Source organism: Jaculus jaculus, chromosome 16 (genome assembly GCF_020740685.1).
Source record: "Jaculus jaculus isolate mJacJac1 chromosome 16, mJacJac1.mat.Y.cur, whole genome shotgun sequence".
Taxonomy (NCBI): Eukaryota; Metazoa; Chordata; class Mammalia; order Rodentia; family Dipodidae; genus Jaculus; species Jaculus jaculus.
The window spans coordinates 72,343,371-72,363,529 of NC_059117.1; the positions used below are offsets into that span (position 1 = coordinate 72,343,371).

The 20,159-nt window shown below is 37.9% G+C and overlaps 1 protein-coding gene across 6 annotated transcripts in view; it reads right to left on the reverse strand.

The window, feature by feature from the left end:
- Tafa1 (TAFA chemokine like family member 1) overlaps positions 1–20,159 on the reverse strand; it is an 882,515-nt gene that overhangs the window by 524,828 nt on the left and 337,528 nt on the right. The gene's annotated exons all lie outside the window — the stretch shown is intronic.

A 20,159-nucleotide genomic window follows, 5' to 3' on the forward strand; every position in this document is an offset into this window, starting at 1 on the left:
ATTATAAAAGAAGACTGTTACAGCAGTATCACCAAGTTTAACCGTATAATACAATAATACTATATCATATGGTACCTTCAGGATCTGGAATCAGTCTACTTGCACTCAAGGCTTACATCTGCCATTTGACTGTCTATACAATTAAGCTACTTAACCTCTCTGAACCTTGCTCCACTTATAAACTCAGTTGGTATGTCTTCAATAGAGAGTGCTTTGTTGATAAAATGAGATTATCCATAAACCATACTTATCATGATGCTTGAACACAGTAAGCCCTCAATCAATATTTATTGTCATCAAAGAAGCAACATGCACAACATTGACCTTAGCACTAAAACCATGAACTTCTAAATTGGGCAGTTTGATGATTTACTTTTAGAGCTCTTAATTATAGCTAGCAAATTGATCAAAATGTTAAAAATGTATCTTTGTAGACTTAGGAGTACAGCTATGAGACAGTATTTTTAATAATGAAATTTTATAATAAAAAGGAAATTAAGTATTCTCTGGGGCTAATGGAGCAGCATTACTTTTAAGGTTTTGGTTAGACATATAATTGATTAGAGGGCAAAATATTTTATACTCCTATAATCAGGGCCTCTGTAATACACTGTCATTACCCACAATGCCAGATTTATCTGGACATGTTTTATAGTTTTCCATGTAGCATAGGGTCTGTACAAATAGGATTTGCTTCAAATTGTAAAAACCAGGGCCACAATAATTACATTATATCCAACACTAAAGTTGAAAATGTGAGTATTCTCAATAGGAATATGACTTACATAAATAATGGGGATAAGAGAAAAATGAAGGCATCATTGGAGATCTACAAGGTACTATGGTACAAACCTATTAGGGCAAAGACATTGATAGTGGAACAAGGTGATTAAAACATGTCACTAGACTAATTCCCAAAATTGTAGTGAGTGTAGCATTGTCATGAGACTGCTACATCATATTATTGACAGGTCCAAATAATTTGTGATTCAAATCTGTATATAAGTTGTTCTGTAAGAATGCTCCTCTTTTTAATATTGGCACTTGTTCAAAATGAAATAAAAGTAATGAAATAATTGGAGAACAGACAAGGGTAGAAGTGGTTATCCTATAAGAGACTAGTACGTACAGGTGTGTTTGCCACTACTCTTTCTCCAGATACTGAGCTACATATAATCAACCAAGCATGGAGCTCCTTTTAACAAGCTTCACATCAGCTTACTGCCTGTCTCCTTAAAGAATAGCCAACAAAAGTCCATGGTGGGACTCGAGTTTCAAGATCACATTCACAGCCCATGTGATCAGTAGCACAAAGGCACCATTAAATATTTTGTTTGTCTATTTGTTTTTGTTTTGTTTTGTTTTAGTTTTTAAGGTAAGGCCTCACTCTAGCCCAAACTGACCTGGAATTCATGGTTGCCAGTTGTATTGGTGCATGCCAGTAGGAAATTGCTGAAGAGACAGAAGCAGGAGTATCAGGAGTTTGAAGACAAACTGGGCTAAAGGGAAATTAAATCTAAGACCTGGAGATGGGAAAGTATTTTTACAAGACCATATTCTTTATGGTAAAAAGTAAAAGGAACCAAGTTTTCTGACAATGCATATAATTTTTCATGATACTTTCTCTAAGTGAATCAGTAGCCTCAGTCCTCCAATCCTTCCTGCATTAACTTCTCCCAGATGATATAATTACTTATGCACAAAACCATACAGATTCCCACCCTCAACACTGAGCTTGTGTATATGACTATCTTTGAACAATAAATTACACGCAGAGATTTTTAGGAGGGCACCTGTATAGTTTTTGTCCTCTTGGTCATCTTCTGTGGAAATGGCAAGAACTTTATATATCTCATAATTTTCAAGCTCGGCCAAAGAATGAGATATATGGAGTAGATCTGGCCTACATTGATCCACAACTCACAGTGTAACCTTCTAGTTGTGGTTAGCTGACTCCCACTTGTATGTATGTGAGGCAGCTGAGGTCAGCAGAGCTGTTCCCTTGCCAACTCACAGAGACCAACAGAAAAAACTGTGAAAATATTCTTTGTCCTGACATTGTATGTATATTTGTTACACAGCAGTAGCTGATTGATACAATCAGGATCCATGATAATGATAATTACTACCTAATAACATCTATAGGCCAGAAATTTTACCACTTTTAAGTACAATATTCACATTTGTCACAATAGTGTCATTATTTCCATTTTACACACTAAGAGGTGAGACCTATAAAATTTAAAATTACAATGTTTAATACTTACTAAATGAGTAGTCTGTAATTTAACTCTGGTAGAACTCTCAAATATTTTGTTATTTCTTCAAACCCTTCCTTTCTCCCCTAAACTTTCTCTTTGACTATTGGAGATGATATCACAATATAAAGCAAAGAAATCTTACTAGGGAAGTTATGTTTACTTCTGTAAACTCAGACTAAAGCTAGAATGAAGTATGACAAGGAAAGAATAGCAAATGATGAGGTCTGGAAGGTGACCAGAGCTGGATTACCAAGGCTTATTCAATCATGGTCGAATGCTCATACTTTACCATGAGCCAAACAAAGGGCCAGGCTGGGCTTCGTTACACATGTCTGTAATACCAGAACTTGTAAGGCTGAGGCAAGAGGACATTGAGCTTAAGGCCAGCCTGTACTATGAAGCAAAAATAAACAAACAAAAGTCCATGATAAAAAGAATATAGAAGACACTCACCCTTTTTCACTCAACAGATATACCATTAGCAAGACACTAGCAGTTCAATGGTGAATTAGAAAAGAGAAAATGTCCTATTATCAAGTTCCAGGGCATGGGATAAAAATAAGATACTAATTGAGGAGTAACTATAAGGAAAACCATAACTGCTATAAGTGCTATCAGGAAGAAGTACACACACTCTGAGAACCTAAGCTAGAAAAGAAGTTGAGGGCTAGAGGTATGGCTGAACAGTTAAGAGAACTTTCTGTGCAAGTGTGAGGGCCTGAGAAGGTCTGAGAGACTGCTGGAGTTTGATCTCAGGACCCACATAAGCAGCTGAGTGTTACAATGTACATCTATCACCCCAGCCCCATAGTGGAGCAGAGACCTAAGAATCATTGGAGCTAGTGAAAACATGGGAAGAAACAGGATCAGTAAGAGACTCCAATCTAAGTAAGAACTGGTGGAAGAGTGATTGAGTGTGCCACCCAAAGTTCTGCTCCAGTAACTACAGGTGAGCATTCAGGGAGCTGCGTGAGTGTACACAGATGCATATGCCATACACTCCACATCACACAAATGGACCAGAAAAAAAAAAAGAATAAATGAAGTAAAAGGATTCAAATCTAAGTGCATGTGTGTTAGACTGACATTAATCTTGGGTCTTTAAAGAACTATACCCACAGATTAAGAGGTGTGAATTTTCTTATTTTTTATCTAAGTGGAAACTATTGCCTTGCATGATGAAATGAAGGTTTTAGGTCAGTAAACAGAAGGGACTGTTTTTTTCTGTTTGTTTTTCTTTTTCCTGGTAGCATCTCATATATATCCCTAAGTAACACCCTGATTAAAAATTAATGGCACATTGAGCACATTGGTGTGGTGGCGCACACCTTTAATCCCAGCACTTGGGAGGCAGAGGTAGGAGGATTGCCATGAGTTTGAGGCCACCCTGAGACTACATAGTGAATTCCAGGTCATCCTGGGCTACAGTGAGACCCTACCTCAAAAAAACCAAAAAAAAAAAAAAAAAAAAAAAATTAATGGCACCAACCACAGTAGGTTTGACTTTGGTGAGCAGCATTTAAGACTATATAGAATCACCTATTGAGGGAAAAAAATCCAAGAGGAAGAATATGTTAAGCCCTATAAGCAGTCTTGACCTTTCAGAATTACTAGAGGAAAGATAGGGTAAGTCTCCAGTCCTAACTGAGGTATAAGAGGAAAATGTAGCCATAGAAAATTCTATGAACATACTCATTTATTTTTCATGTTGTAACTTCTATGTTTTCTTTCTTAGCAAAAGGAAAGTCAACCTTCTTTGAAGAATTCTGGTACCTATTTTGGGAAACTAATTTACTTTTTAAAATTGACTAAATGTTTTTGTACTTTGGTTTACCTAATCCTTTAATCATCTTTATTAAAAGCAGAGATATATTTATATTTCACAACATAAAAATTTATTTGAGATGTAATGAGAGATAGAGATTTAGCAGAAGCACCCTAAAAATGTGGAGAGAAATTTACCCTAAAAATATATGCTATTGCTGGCAAACCCAGTGCCAGAATTGGGTTACCCATTTATAGTTGTTGGTCAAGAAGGCCCAGGGGCTCCCAAAACAATACAGCCCATTGCCAAAGCATTTGGTTATCTACCAGAACTAAATGATAAGACTCTATTTCTGAAGACACTACAGGATGTGGTTATAGGACATTGAGAAAGATCATGCTGGAAATGAGAAGGAAGCCAGCTCCCTGATGGCTAGCCCTCATACTACTGAAAAGTGATATGCATGGTGCTAGAGAATGAAGGTCACTAATAGTGTTAACAAGTCGTGGATGCTACAATCTACAAAATCAACCAGCCAGACAAGATGTATACACACATGCAATAGTGGAACATAGGCTATAGGGTAATCAATCACTTGTTCTCTGGATGTGAGGCCTGCTCAGAAGGAGGAAATTCACAGCTGGTATTGGGAATCAAATGATAATACTATGGCTTAGAAGTTCAGAAACCCTAGAGGGCAGCTTCCACTGTCCTTTGGCTAATGGGAGAAGTTATACACATCAAAGTCTTTTAGGGCTGGAGAGATGGCTTAACAGTTAAGGCGAGTGGTAGTTTAAATAGATGGCCCCAATATATTTAGTGCCTTAGTAGTTTGTAGTTTGGATCTGCAGTCACCTCACTGGAAGTGTCATTGGACAGATTAGGTGTTGTTGTGGGTTTGAAATTCTACTCTAATGATATACAAAGTGCCTACTTCCACCTGGAGTTCCTGAAGTGTGCTGTGTAGGGTAGCTTTTGGCTTTTGCCTATTTTTTGATGGGGAGAGGGTGTCTGGTCCTTTAAGAGGGGGCCAGCTTCTTTTGTTATTATGGAAATTCTCTTGGATCTGGAAGCTTTAATAAATATGTCTTTCTTCATAACTGTGTTTGGTTTGGGAAATTTATCTCAGCAATACTGAAGCTATCTATTACAGAAATTGTTATCAGGAGTGGGCTGAGATAAATCTAACCATGTGGATTTCGGTATTTTGGAACTTTTGTTTTAGAGGAACAAACATGGACTTGGTGCTTACAACTAAAGATTCCTTCTGGAGTGGTAAGCCTAGTTTTATAAACTATTCTGATGAGAGTTTTAAAAATGCTAAGTGCAACAAAAGTTGTATTTGAAGGCTCAGCTTACGAACTTGAAGGCTTGGTTTATGAACTTTCTAAGGGGAAGGAAAGGCTGCAATGGACTTTGTTGGAACTGGCCTACTGGCCTAAAGGCTGGCTGTGTTCTGCTGCCCAGGCCCAGAGAGTTTAATCAAGATTAAATTTGTAATGGACTGGTGTGCATGGCTAAAGATATTGAACTAAGAGATTTAAGGTTTTAAGTTGAAAAACCTCAAACACGTTAGACTTACAGGCACTAAGACTGGTTTTAGGTTACTGAAGCTGCTCCTGTCAAATACATTAATAATCTTAAGAAAAATGTCCCAACTGCTTCACATTAAAACAATAGAAAAGATAACTGAGGAAAGACTGATAGAAATTCAAACTCTTGGAAAGAGCTAACTGGAGAAGAAACTTGCTTTTCAAAGTCATGATTTATTTCTTGCCTGAATTAAGAATATGGCTGTGTCTTACACATCTCTTACTGGTTTTTAAAACATAAAAAATACATAGGGTTAGGATACAGGAGCTGCTGCTGAGATGCAGAATGAGGCAGGGCACGATGACCCTCATAGGCTGGCAAAGCCTGTGGAGATGGGCTGCAGTTTACACGGAGACCTAAAGGTATTTTGGATATTCCAGGACTATACAAGGGCTGCCTTGGAGGCTGTTAGTTAAGGAGGGAGGTTTCCCATAGCTATACAGCCCAACCGGAGGGGTGAAATTAAAAAAAAAAAATACAGACTGTCACTGACTGGTTATGATTAAACTACAGAAGTTTGCTGTTTGCTTGATAGTTGTTGAGTTTACATTGTTCCAGTCTCTCCCTGTTATGCCTAATACCAGTTAAAAATATTTACTCAGTGCCTTTATATGTTAAAAGTATATAACGTGTTTGAGGCCAGGCATGGTGGCACACACCTTTAATCCCAGAATTTGGGAGGCAGAGGTAGGAGGATTGCCATAAGTTCAAGGCCACCCTGAGACTACATAGTTAATTACAGGTCAGCCTGAGTTAGAGTGAGACCCTACCTTTAGAAAACAACAAAAAAAAAAGTTTACAATTTGTTTGATTTTACAAGACTCATAGCTAAGAGACAATCTTAAATCACAGATGAGACTTGGGACTTTAAAATTGTCTTAAATTGATAAAGACTATAGGGACCTTTGAAATTAGACTAAATACAATTTACAATGTATGATGGTTTTAAACCTATTGGGGGCCAAGGGTAGAATATGGTAGTTTGAATAGATGGCCTCCAAAATATTCAGTGTTTTATTAGTTTGTAGTTTGGATCTGCAGCCACCTCAGTGGAGGAGGTGATCCACTGGGTGGATCTTAAAGTGTGGTGGTAGATTTGAAATTCCAGTCTAAAGATATGCAAAGTGCCTAGTTCCACCCAGACTTCCTGAAGTGTGCTGTGTGGTATGGCTTGTGGCTGTTTTCTCTCTCTGCCTGGTCCTTTAAGAGGGGGTTTACTTCTTCTGCCATTATGGAACTTCCCATGGATCTGTTAGCTTCCATAAATATCCCTTCCTCCATAACTGTACCTGGTTTGGAAGTTCATCTCAGATAACCTGAAGCTATCTGTCACAGGTGCTTGCCTGCAAAGCGAAAGGGCCTAGGTTCAATACCCTAGGACACATGTAAGCCAGATGTACAAGGTAATGCATGCATATGGAGTTTGTTTAAAGCAGCTAGTGGCTCTAGTGCACCCATTCTCTTCTTTTTCCTCTTTTTCTATCTCTACCTCTTTCCCTCTCTCAAATAAATATTTTTTTCAAGTCTTCTAAATGTCTATGTTTATGCCCGTAGATCCACGCAGCTCTCACTCTTAGCTAGAGAATCTTCTTTTTACACATGGAGATGAGTTGTGGGAAGACCAAAGACCTATTAGAGTTACAAGAAATTGCCTAGCAAAAGACGAGTCACCTCCATCACATCTGCCAGAATCCAAAAGACATTACAGAGGAAGAAACAGAATAAGTATGAGTACTGCTTTTACTGTTCTCCTGACAGCCTCTTCTGTGGAGATGGTGGTAGACACTGAGGAGGCAGAAAACTTATCAAAGCAGAAAACCAAAGGATACTAAGAACTCAACACTAAAGAAGACTTATCACAGATTTAGGGAACATTTTACAAGAGGGGACAGAAAGAATGTAAGAGCCACAGGTTGACAAGGTGCATGCTGAGGCATTATTCCTCCCTTCCCTCACAGAGAGTTTGTACTGCCACACTCAGCTTAGGTTTCCATTTTTATACAATGAATAAGTTCATGTATTATTCCATAATTATAATTATTTAAAAACCTAAGTTATACATAAATTCTGATAGAAGTATAAATGAAGTCATTCATGGATACTCCCATGAAAAATTCATCTGAAAACCTAAGAGTCCAGGGCTGGGGAGATGGCTCAGTGGGTAGCAGTATTTGCTCTGAAAGCATACGGGCCTGAGCAGGCCTGATTACCCTGAGTTCAATTCTGTAGCACCCACATAAACAGCTGGGTATGGCCATGCATGCCTGTGACCCTGATCCTGCAAGGAGCTGAGTCAAGAGAATTGCTGGGGCTTGCTGGTCAGTCAGTCTGACCAGAAATGACAGTTCCAGCTTCAGTGACAGAGTCTATCTCAAGGAAACACACAGAAGAGCAATAGAGAAGGACACCCTCTGTTCTTCTAGAGCCTCCACTTATGAGCGCACGGTGCACAGGCATCTGCACACACATATGCATACAACCCCCCCACATCACACTGTACACCACATCACACATACACATGTTGGTGCTCAAAAACCAAACAAACCCCCAAGATTCTGATAACAGAAGATTAACAAAATGCATTATGCTATTTTCCATGAATAAGAGACCATGCAGCAATATGAGTACAAAAGTGAGTGGATACATGTACTTATGCATGGTAAAGAGCATGAGAGAGAGCTGGAGAGATTCTTAGACGTTATGGCACTTGTCTGCAAAGCCAATGGTTTGATACCCCAGGACCCACATAAACCAGAAACATAAGGTGGTGCATGTGTCTTGAGTTGTTTGCAGTGGCTGGAGTCTGTTCTCTCTCTCTCTCTCTCTCTCTCTCTCTCTCTTTCTCTCTCTCTCCCTGTTTCCTCTCAAATAAATAAATAAACCAAAAAAATCTTTGAAAAAAAGAACATGAGAGATTAAATAGTTAAATGTTACTAAGTCATGAAGCTTGGGTAGTAAGTCTCATTTAAAACCATTTTGGTTAAACTTCCCCAAGGAAGCATGGTGAGTTGTTTATTTTTATACTACTAATAAAAGTCTTCCTACAAGAATTAATCTCCATAGTTTTTTGTTCATTTTTATTTATTTATTTGAGAGTGACAGACAGAGAGAGAAAGAGGCAGAGAGAGAATGGGAGAGAGAATGAGCTTGCCAGGGCCTCCAACCACCACAAGCAAACTCCAGACGCACACGCCACTTTGTGCATCTGGATTAGGTGGGTGCTGGAGAATCGAGCCTTGAACTGGGGTCCTTAGCCTTCACAGGCAAGTGTTTATCTGCTTAGGCATCTCTCTAGCCTCAATCCCCATAGTTTTAAAGTCACATTTTGAATATACTCTGTACTATAAACCTCTTGTAGTTCAAGACATGTGACTGCCTTCCAATGCAAATTTCACACATCAATAACCTAGGCATCCAAGCATCATTCTTTCATGCCATACACCAGCCACTGTAGATTCTGTGCTCATGCCATGTGCTCTGAGTCCAGGTACGAGCAGAAAGAGGTGTTGCTATTGGTCTCAGCACACTTACAATTCAAGACAAAGCACAGGAAGGTGAAACACTGTGCAACTTATTACACTGCCACTGAGGATTTCCTGATTCATTATGCCAAATTTAGACTATCCAAAAAATCTGACTAATGATTTCTTTGACACAAAACCTTGATTTTCAAAAGACTTTAATGATTTGCCTCAATTCTTCCAATACCGTTCTTGTCTACTGACCTTCCAATGTGATTCAGTTAAAAAAAAATAAGGAAGATTTTTCAATGAGGTGATCTATTATTTTGTGTATGACAGTGAAAATATGATAAAATATTCTCTATAATCTATAAGGCAAAACAAGAATACATTAAGATAAAATCACTATAGGCAACATTCAGCAATGCCCTGGAATTTTCTAATGTTTTGTCTATGGCCAGTTAATGGTATGATCATTTGGTAGTCATATTCAATACAATAATTCAAATAATACCAGGTTTTTATGCAGTTACATGGAAGGTGCTTTGTGGTTTCCTTTGTCTTTCTTTTCTTCATTCTTGGGATCTCAGAAAGAATGAAACAAAGGCCACATAATTTTCCCTGGATTTCATTCTCACTTGCATAGAAACGACAGACAGTGTGAACATATATATATATATATATATATATATATATATATATATATATATATATACACATACATACATATATATATATATGTATATATATATATATATATTTTTTTTTTTCCTCCGTTGTCCTGTCTGACCATAAGATGCTTAAAAAGGATTTGCTTAAATTCAGCCTCCAGAGCAGAAAACTCTATCTTGCTGGAGTCTTCTCTCCACCTTGCCTCCGGAGTGATGTTTATAGAATGCAAATCTTACTGAGTCTCTTCCCTGCCAAAAAAAAAAATACATTTAAAAGAGCCCCTTTCACACACCAGAGGAAAAGATTAAAATATTTACAGGCTGAATATTTTCCCACTAAACAGAAGATAGTTTTATTGAGTCCCAGGCATGAGCTGTATTTCTTCCAAAATGGATTACCTCCTTTATGGAACAGAAGAATGTCACTGGGAAAAATTGAAACTATAGTTTAGACATAAAATGTTAACACTAAGACATTTCTGAAAAGCAGAGGTAAAAAAGCAGGATAGCTTTCAAAATTCACAGTGAAACTGGATCCTGTGGGCTGAGGAAGTCATATGAGACTTGTAGCTTGTATGTTCATCATTACACCTTGGCAAGACAGAAGCAAAAATTCCTTTTAATGATATGCCAAGTCCTTAAAATCTGGCCCTCACCTCATTGGTATCACCGTGATACAAGCTCCTTTATACACCACCTTCCAGAAACTCTGCACACTTGAATTTCTCCAATCACATTATGGTGTTCATGTTCCATTGCTCTTCGAATTGTCCTTCCTTTGCTATCTAGTGCCCTTTTCCTACCTTCTTTTTTGTTGTTGTTTGTTTTTTTGAGGTTAGGTTCTCTGGGTGGCCTCAAACTCATGGTGATCCTCCTACCTTTGTCTCACAAGTGCTGGGATTAAAGGTGTGTAATACCATACCCGGCCCCTCTTCTACCTTCTTATCTAGAATACAAAGGAAGCTTCAAGACTAAGAAGAGTTACACTCACTTCTTTCCAAAGGGGGAAAAAAAAAATCACTCACTCTCTCTTCATAGTTATATATAATTTCTAGAATTATCACACTACATCTATCTATCACATATCCATCTGTTCTACGAAGCCCTAGACTTTAGAAGTCAAGACCTAGCTCTGCTACACTGGTTCCTAACTCAGGAGTTTGTATTAGGTATGTGTTAGACAATTGTTTAAGAAGGAAGTTATAGCCATAGTGAAAACAAAAATAAGTAACAATGTATCTGTCAGGTAAGTATTCAAAATCCTTCAGATTTTGGGAACCAGGCATGGTGGCTCATTTCTAGAATCTGAACAGCCTAGAGGCTGAAGTAGGAGGACCAGTGCAAGTTTGTGAGTTCAAGGATATCCTTCACTAGAGCAAAACTCTGCCTCAACATTCCTCCAAAAAAAGCAGCCTTGCCAGAATCTTTGCTCTTGTAATAGCCATGGGCCAGGTTCTACTTATTTAATAAATTGTTTTGTTATAAATTTTCTGGCTCTTGTGAACCATGCTGAGAAAGAAAAGGAATTGTTCTCCAAGTCTGTTGGAGGAATCCACAGATTAGCCTTCCTAATGCAATGTTTGGTGGGAAGAAACTTATCAGGATTTGAGTAGGACAGAGAGATGAGTAGGAGAGTTTTCATATTCTACCTAATCTGACCTCGCAGGGATTTACTAAATCCTATCTAATCATAGCCTACATGAGGCATATGGGAGCTGATGAACTCACGGCCAGTTTTCCCAATAAAAAATGTAGAAAGTTAAGATAATGGAGCCGGGTGTGGTGGCACAGGCTGTTAATCCCAGCACGCAGGAGGCAGAGGTAGGAGGATCGCCGAGAGTTTGAGGCCACCCTGAGACTACATAGTGAATTCCAGGTCAGCCTGAGCCAGAATAAGACCCTACCTCAAAAAAAAAAAAAAAAAGATTTTAATAGGTAACAGGTTCCCTGACATCTTAATGGAAAGCATAAAATCAAAAATAAACTTACAAATGATGTCATCCAGTCATCTTCTGTTTTATATTTTATTCACTATTTTTAAATTCATTCATGGTAAAACTTATCTTTTTGCCCAACTGATGAGTCTTGACAAATTGAAGTCATATAACCACCACCATTATCATAATGTAGATTACTTCATCACTTCTAATGTCCTTGCACTGACCCTTTGTAGTCAATGCTTAGCCTCTAGGACATCACTGACAAGTTTCTTATCATTATACTTTTGCCTTTTCTATAATATTACATAAAGGAAACCATGCATATTGTGGTTTTGAGTCTGGGTTGTTTCACTTAGCATCATACCTTGTTGTTGCATGTTTTTGTGTGACTGCACCACAGTTCCTTAATCTATTCATCTGTTACAGACATCTGGAGCATTTTCAATTCCTGGTGATTGTGAATAGAGCCTCAGTAAATATCCATGAATGGTGTTACATGAACATGTGTTTCATTTCTTGGGCAGATACATAGATGTAGACCTACTAACTCATATAATAAAGGTATATTTACTTTAATAAGAATTATTCACACTTTCTGTATTGCTTTTTTGTTGTTGTTGTTCCCATATAGTTCTTTCCCATTCTTGTGAGAAGTTGGCATTGTCAGGTTGTTTGGATTTTTGCTATTCTAGTCAAGGATCACTGATATGGGGCATTTTGAAATAGGGGAACTAATAAATAAGAAATGTATCTGGAGGTCTGGAGAGATGGCTTAGCGGTTAAACACTTGCCTGTGAAGCCTAAGGACCCTGGTTCAAGGCTCAGTTCCCCAGGACCCATGTTAGCCAGATGCACAAGGGGGCACATGCGTCTGGAGTTCATTTGCAATGGCTGGAGGCCCTGGTGCACCCATTCTCTCCCTCCCTCTCTCTCTCTCTCTCTCTCTCTCTCTCTCTGTCTCTCGGCCTCATTCTCTCTCTGTCTGTTGCTCTCAAATAAATAAATAAAACAAAAAAAAAATTAAAAAAAAAAGAAATGTAGCTGGATGTGGTGGCACACATCTGGAATCCCACTATTTGGAGGCAAAAACAGAAGAATGGCCAAATTCAAGACAACTTAGTGAGACCCTATCTCAAAATAAGAAGTGTAAAGGAACTGAGAATATAGCTCAATGGCAGAACACTTAGCACATATAAGGTCCCAGGTTCAGTCTCTAGTACTGAAAAGCAAAGACTTATGCATGATACAACAAAATAAGTCACTATGGGTGATTTAAATGCAGAGAATTCTTTTTAAGTAATGTCATGAAGTATTTAATAAAAGAAAAAAATGTAAGAAAATACATAAAGACTCCTGGGCTTAAGAGGACAAAATGCATAATTACTGATGAAACGAAAGGTTTATTCTAAGTAAGAAAATGCTGTGGCAAGTGCAAGAGTGGCACACAGCCATGGTGGGGAACCACTGCTCTTGATTCGGCTAACTGATCCCCTCAGTGGTACGAGACCCATAGCTGGAGCTGGGAAACAAGTCAGAACCATATCCAAACATAAACCCACACTCCAATATCAAGCTACCATCAGTCGTGGGGTACAAGAGGGCCTACACCTATTAAACTCTCTATAAAAAAAGTAAGGGTTATCTCATTTGTCCTCATGCTAACATACTCTCTGTTGGAGAATCTGCTACTCTTTTTCAGATAGATGTAGATCCTAAGGAGAGAGCCACCCCATCATACCTCAAAAGGGCCCTGGCTGAAACTAAGAAAAATTGGCAAAACCAGCAAGGGTGCTGTTTTCTTGGTGAACCGGGTACCAACACAAGGGTGAAGGAGATCAACACAGAGAAATATCAACTCCTACCAAATCAGAGATCCAGAGACCCAGAGGCCCCCAACACCTCATCATTGAAGCAGACCAAAAATGAACCCAACATGGTTCAGGGAAATTTTGTGGAAGAGGGGGTGGAAAGAATGTCAGAGCCAAATGTTGAGTCATGATATGCAGAGACATTTATCCAAACCTTAATTGTGGGCTAACTCCACAATGCATGACCCATATACCTCAACAAGGAGGGACCAAGGGGAGGGGGTAGGTCACGGATGAGCCTAATAATGGTACCAAACTGACTGTATTTGCTGAATACAAAACTAATTAATAAAAATATTTTTTTTTCAGAAAAAGAAAATGCTGTGGCATTGCAGTGTTCACTGGGCTGTTAAGACCACAGGAAGGATTGAGTCACAAAACTCTGAAAGGAAAGGTCTAGTAGTAGACCCTAAAATCAGACAGATGCTTTGGTTCTCAAAATTTAACCATAGCAGGGCTGGAGAGATGCGATAGCGGTTAAGGCCCTTGCTGGCAAATCCAAAGAACCCAGGTTTGATTGCCCAGAACCCACATAGAGTCAGATGCACAAGGTAGCACATGCATCTGGAATTTGTTTGCAGTGGCTGGAGGCCCTAGTGTGCTCTCTCCCCATCCCCACCTCTTTCTCTCTCTTAAATAAATAACTAAAATAAAATAATTTAAAAAATTACTCATGGCAAAGCCAGATCTAGATGATGAATTATGATTAGAATGAGGAAAATACCACCAGCCTTACCTGTAAATGTTGGATCGTTGCTAGAATGTAAAAATTTTGGCCAGAAATGAAGAACACTTGTGAGCAAGTCCTAAGATGTTGCCAACCTACAGACCACTATAAGTAAATATGTTAAAAAAAATATGTAAAAAGGGCACAGAAAACACAACTGCCTTGCAATAAGTTTTATTTATCTTTCTGTGATAGTATCAGACATATTCCATCTCATATATTCATTCAACATTCATGTAAGAATCTCCGTCCTCACCAATCTGTATTTCTAATCTCTCTGTCTCCTCTGTCCTGTCCTGTAGCTAGGAAAAAAGAACTGTGGATCCAACAGCCTGAAACAGAAAACAATTCTATTCATGAGCAAGGACAGTAAAGCACAGAGCAACGTCCTCGCTGTTGATTCTATGAAAGATAAATACTAGAAGCAGAAGGCATCATATAAATAACTGTAATAGGCTAGACCAAAGTATAGTCACTTAGATAAACTAAAGCTGGTCATGGTGGCTCACGCCTGTAATCCTAGCACTTTGGAGGCAAAGGTGGGAGGATCCCTGTGAGTTCAAGGCCACCCTGAGACTACATAGTAAATTCCTGGTCAGCCTGGGATAGAGTGAGATCCTACCTTGAAAAAATAAATAGAAAGGAAGGAAGGGAAGAAGGAAGGAAAAAGGATAAAAGTAAAGAGCATGGAGCCAGAAAGACAATTTAGGCTCAAGCTTGACTCCTCTCTTTGCTAGGCATCTGATGATACTGGGAAAACCATGAATGGACGTGGAGGCCCCTCTCAAATAAATGGGAACCATAATTGCAATGTCTTATAGGGCTACCAAACTATAGGTTTACATGTTAGGAGATATATACATATATATATATATATATATATATATATATATATATATATATATATATACACACACACACATATACACATACATACATATACACATACACAAATATACACATACATACATATATATACATATATATATACACATACATACATATATATACATATATACATATATATATATATATATATATATATATATATATATATATATATATTGCTAAACAAATTTGCTCCTTCCATATGGACTCATTGGAAAAAACACTGAACTCTTAACTGAAGATGATAATTAAACCCAAAACATTGCCTATTTGTTTAAAATATTAAACTCAAGGTAAGTGATCAAATATATCTTCAGTGTTAATCATTGGCAAAAGATCTCTCTAATAAGTATTTTTAAAGAAAAAAAAAGAGCACAGTTCCACTTTCTATAGAGAATAAATAATGACTACTTTAAAAATACTTTATATGCTAATTTTTTATTCTATTCATTCCTTAAGAAGCAGACATCCAGCATAGATGTAACCCAGCAATTCATAAATTGATATTTGTCAGATCAGGTAGGCTTATGTGGATGTAAAAATACTGTGTTTTCAGAAGTATTAAATTGTATATTGATTGTTTTAAAAGAGAAATGTTTAACAAAAAATTGCAAACCAAACATCAACATCAAAAGCTACCCACTTGCATTGAAACTGCCTTTCAAAAATGCAAAACCATAGCTCAGAAAAATCTATCCCTCAGAATCCAATACTCCTGATAGTGAAACATAAAGAGGAATGGCTGTGAGAAAGACAGTTCCAGTTATGTCAGCACTGGAAAGTCAAGGTCCAACCCCCAGCTGTGAGGACAGGCAGAAAGAAGTATGAGACAGCTGACCAAGTTGGCAGAAAGGGGCACAAGTCGGAGAGCTTGCACATAGAAAAATGTGAGCCCCAACTCTCATACAACAAAATGTGAGCCCCAACTCTCATACAACAAAATAGCAACTAGGTCAATGGAGAAATACAGAAGATTACAAGAGATGTTATCTATTTTCATCAAAAATTGAAAGCAATTTAACCACTTTTTTATTATTGTGAAAGTTTTTCACAACTAGGCATTACCTTGCTCAATAACTGTCAAGTATGTATATTTTCCATTGACCATCTAGAAACAAATGTTCTTTGCTCTGACTTAATTTGGAGAGGAATGACAATATTATAGGGAGAAAAGGAGAGGAGAAGAATGAAGGGCTTGACCAATGGGACATAAAAGACCAGAAATGGGAAGAACTGTAGGAGTAAATAACTTACAAAAGACTCAGCTCTCTCTAACTCCAAGTCCTGTGCCTTGGATCTAACCAAGAATGAACTGAAAATACAAGAAGAAATACAATAAAACTATATAAAATGATGCAAATTTTAGAATATATTCTAATAACTAGTTGCTTAACGTTTATATCTATTAAGCATTACAGGGGATTGAATCTACTAGTTACTAGAGATTTTAAAAAACATGGGAGAGCTGTTAAGGTTATATGCAAATATAATGTAATTTTATATAAAGGGTTTGAGCATCCAAGGATGCAGAGGGGCTGCTGAAACCAACTCCTCCTAAGATATCAAAGGAGGACTATAGTAATAGTCCCACTATTTATAGAGTATGTGCCTTAAAAAAAAATCTCATCTTATTGAGCAGGTTGGTTCAAAGGTGAAGTTCAAGAGAAAGGTATTTCAGTACTCCAGAAGTGATTTGAGGTTCTCTTTAGGCTAACACAAAGGGAAATCGAGAAAGGCAAAAGGAGAGCCAGAGAGAGTAGAGCTGGGGAGAAGGGAGAGCCAGGTACCTGGAAAGGGAGTAGTGTGTTTTAGATACAGGCAGTTATCAAGAATACTGAGGCTGGGTTATAGAAAGGAAAATTTGGGCAAATTCATATTGCCTGTTACAAGGTATGTTTCCCTTCCTGCAGGACTGTCAGCAAAGGTTTGATGCAAATCTAAACCTTTGCCAACATTTCTATATGATGTGCAAGTGGGATGGGATGGTGTCTTGGTTGGGAACTAGATGCTTAGCATTTATATGGCATTGGGAACAGAGGGAAAAGAAGAAAATAAAGATTAAAATATCAAAACAATGGGCTCCATGGATAAAGCACTTGTCACACAAGTGTGGGCACCTGAGTTCAGGTTGCCAGAATTCATAAAAAGCCGAACTTGGCAGTGTGTCTGTCATCCCAGCAGGCCTTCAGAGAGAAAGGGGGCAAGACAGAAGCATCTCATGAAAGTTCACAGACTAGCTTGCCTGGAAAACGGTAACAAGAGCCTTTGCCTCAAACAAGGCGGGAGGTGAAGACAGACAGCTGACGTTGTCCTCCGTCCTCCACATGGAACTGTAGCATGTATGTACCCACACTCACACAGGAGCACGCACACATGCATACATCACACACACGTGCATACACACACCCCCAAAATATTAAAATAATAATAGGTTAAATATTCTGAGATTTGATTTATGTTAACACCTCTCTTTATCTATTTCCTCTCTGTAGTTTAGAGAGAACATTTGCCTCTCCCTTGGAGTATTTGATTTTAAAAAGTATGCTGAGGCTTCAAACAATGATCCTCATTTAGATCTACAAGGCACTTGGTTTGCTCCACAGTGATGGCTGAGCCCACAAACCCAAGCAGTCCAAAGAGCTCTAAAGATGCGGCTTAAGACTAAAAATGTAATGAAATCTTAGAGAAAATAAAGATATTAGACTCAGATTTCAGTGTACCTAATAAGTAAATAAGTAAGCAAACCATGAAGATTTGAGGAGGAAAAAAACGACAAGAGATTCAATTCAAATAATTTAGAGATGAAGTATAAAAGCCATGTCCTCTTGGTTCTGGCCTGGTTTTATCTCAATTGGACAGGACTGGAGCAGTCTTCAGATTAGAACTGATAATAGAAGCCATGGGAGATATAACAGTAGCTCTGTCATCAAATCTGACCATCTGAGTTAAACAGTACTTCACTATGTCACTGGGGATGTGTGTTTATACAACAAACCTGCATTCTTTACACAAAACTTTTAAACCTGCTTGTTTTATTTATTTACCATCTTTTCCATTACTGGTCACTGTGTTAGACTTCTAGTTTTGACTAGTCTGTCACATAGAAATGAATCAACAAAATGCTTTCTTATTCCTTACACCTTCAGCACTTACTTCTTGCTTTCCATTCCCTTTCCATTCTTAAGCATTGCCTTCAGTTTCATAAGTGCTTTGGTGTTAAAGTGGACTTGATTCATCTTCTCACCTGGCACCTCTCAGCACTGGCACCATCCCACAGAAACGTTTGCAGAATGAAATGAAAACCCAGGTGGGACACAGAATTTTTCACCAGGCATCCCACACAGAAATTATTTGACATTAGTCTCTCAATACAGATAATTCAATACATGCTGAATACCTATCCTTTTATAAGTGTGATTGTATTAAAATATGCCCAACTGAGACCTGAAGATGTCTACTCTTAAATAAAGAATCCTTTATTTGGCAAGGGGTGCAGTGTTAAAAATTAATTCTGAGTAACTTCCTCTGAGTTGAGATAGGAGGCAATTCTAAAGTCTGTAAGTGGTGCATACCAGTCAAATAGGAGTGACATACTTTAGAAGCCTGACTAGCTCAAATATCACATTATTTTCCTTGGCTTAATTCTTCCTGCTATTGAAGCTAAACTTTTGTGATTTTTATAATACATAAACTGACTTGTAGTCTCCCAAAAATGACTAAAGAGATATTCTTTCTCTTTCTAAGAAGGCCACATTTCAGCCTAGGATCAGAAGCAATCAGTATCTTATTTGAGAACCTCTCAGACAAAATGCACTATTGAAGAGATAGTTTCAATTACCTTTAAGAATGTGTTGGTCAAAATTTGTTTTATAGCTTGTTGTACTGATGGGACATTACATCATCAATAATGCTATCCATTTTATTTCAAAATACCTTCATTCTCTTGACTTTTTAACTGTATTCTATTTCTTGTAAAATATCAAGTTAATGTTCTGAGGAGATACTAATGAAAGGAAGAGAGAATGACATTCAGCATGCCAGATGGAGGTATAACAGTGAGTTCTTCTGAAGTTATGATCACACAGCTACAGAGCACTTGAAACTCAGCCAGTGTGACCAAAAAGATCAGTGTCAAATTTCACTGAATTTCCTTTATTTAAATGTTAAAACTGATGTTTGGTTTTCTTACAGGGACATTTTAAAGTATATATGTATGAAAAGATTTTTGTTTAACTGTACATTTTATAAGATGTAAATGTAAATCAATTATTGACAGCAAAACCCAAGAGTCTGAATTCTAACACTCTGCCAGTGTTAAAGGCACAACAGATATCAAATAGCTGGTGCAGAAAAATGAAGTAAAACTTCTCTTTAATAATTCTTTGCATTGTTTCATGTAGCCATATATGATCATTATAATGTGCTGAATAATGTCCCTTCCTATCCAAAAGAAATGTCCATGTCCCCAACTCCAATATGAACCTCCAGAACAGAACCTATAATTATTAATTCATATAGTGAGTATACATTAACTTATAGGACAAAGAGAATAATTACTTGATTAAGAACCTTGCCCAGTATGGTGGTGCATTCCTTTAATCCCAGCACTCAGGATGCAGAGATAAGAGGATTGATGTGATCTTGAGGGCAAACTGAGACTACATAGTCAATTCCATGTCAGCCTGGCCTAGAGTGAGACCCTACCTTGAAAAAACAAAAATCAAAAACAACCAAGAAAAGGATCTTGAGAAGTTTATCCTCCAATAAGGTGGCCTTAAATTTGAAGACAAATGTCTTAAGATTGAGGCCATAGGAAGTTTGGTAGACAGAAGAAAATAGAACAATGCAAACACAGGCAGAGATCAGATAGGTGTGAACATAGGCAGAGATCAGATCAGTGCGAACACACACAAGAGATCAGATCAGTGAGAACAGAGGCAGAGATCAGACTCATGGGGCTACTACAAGCCAGAGAATAGCAATAG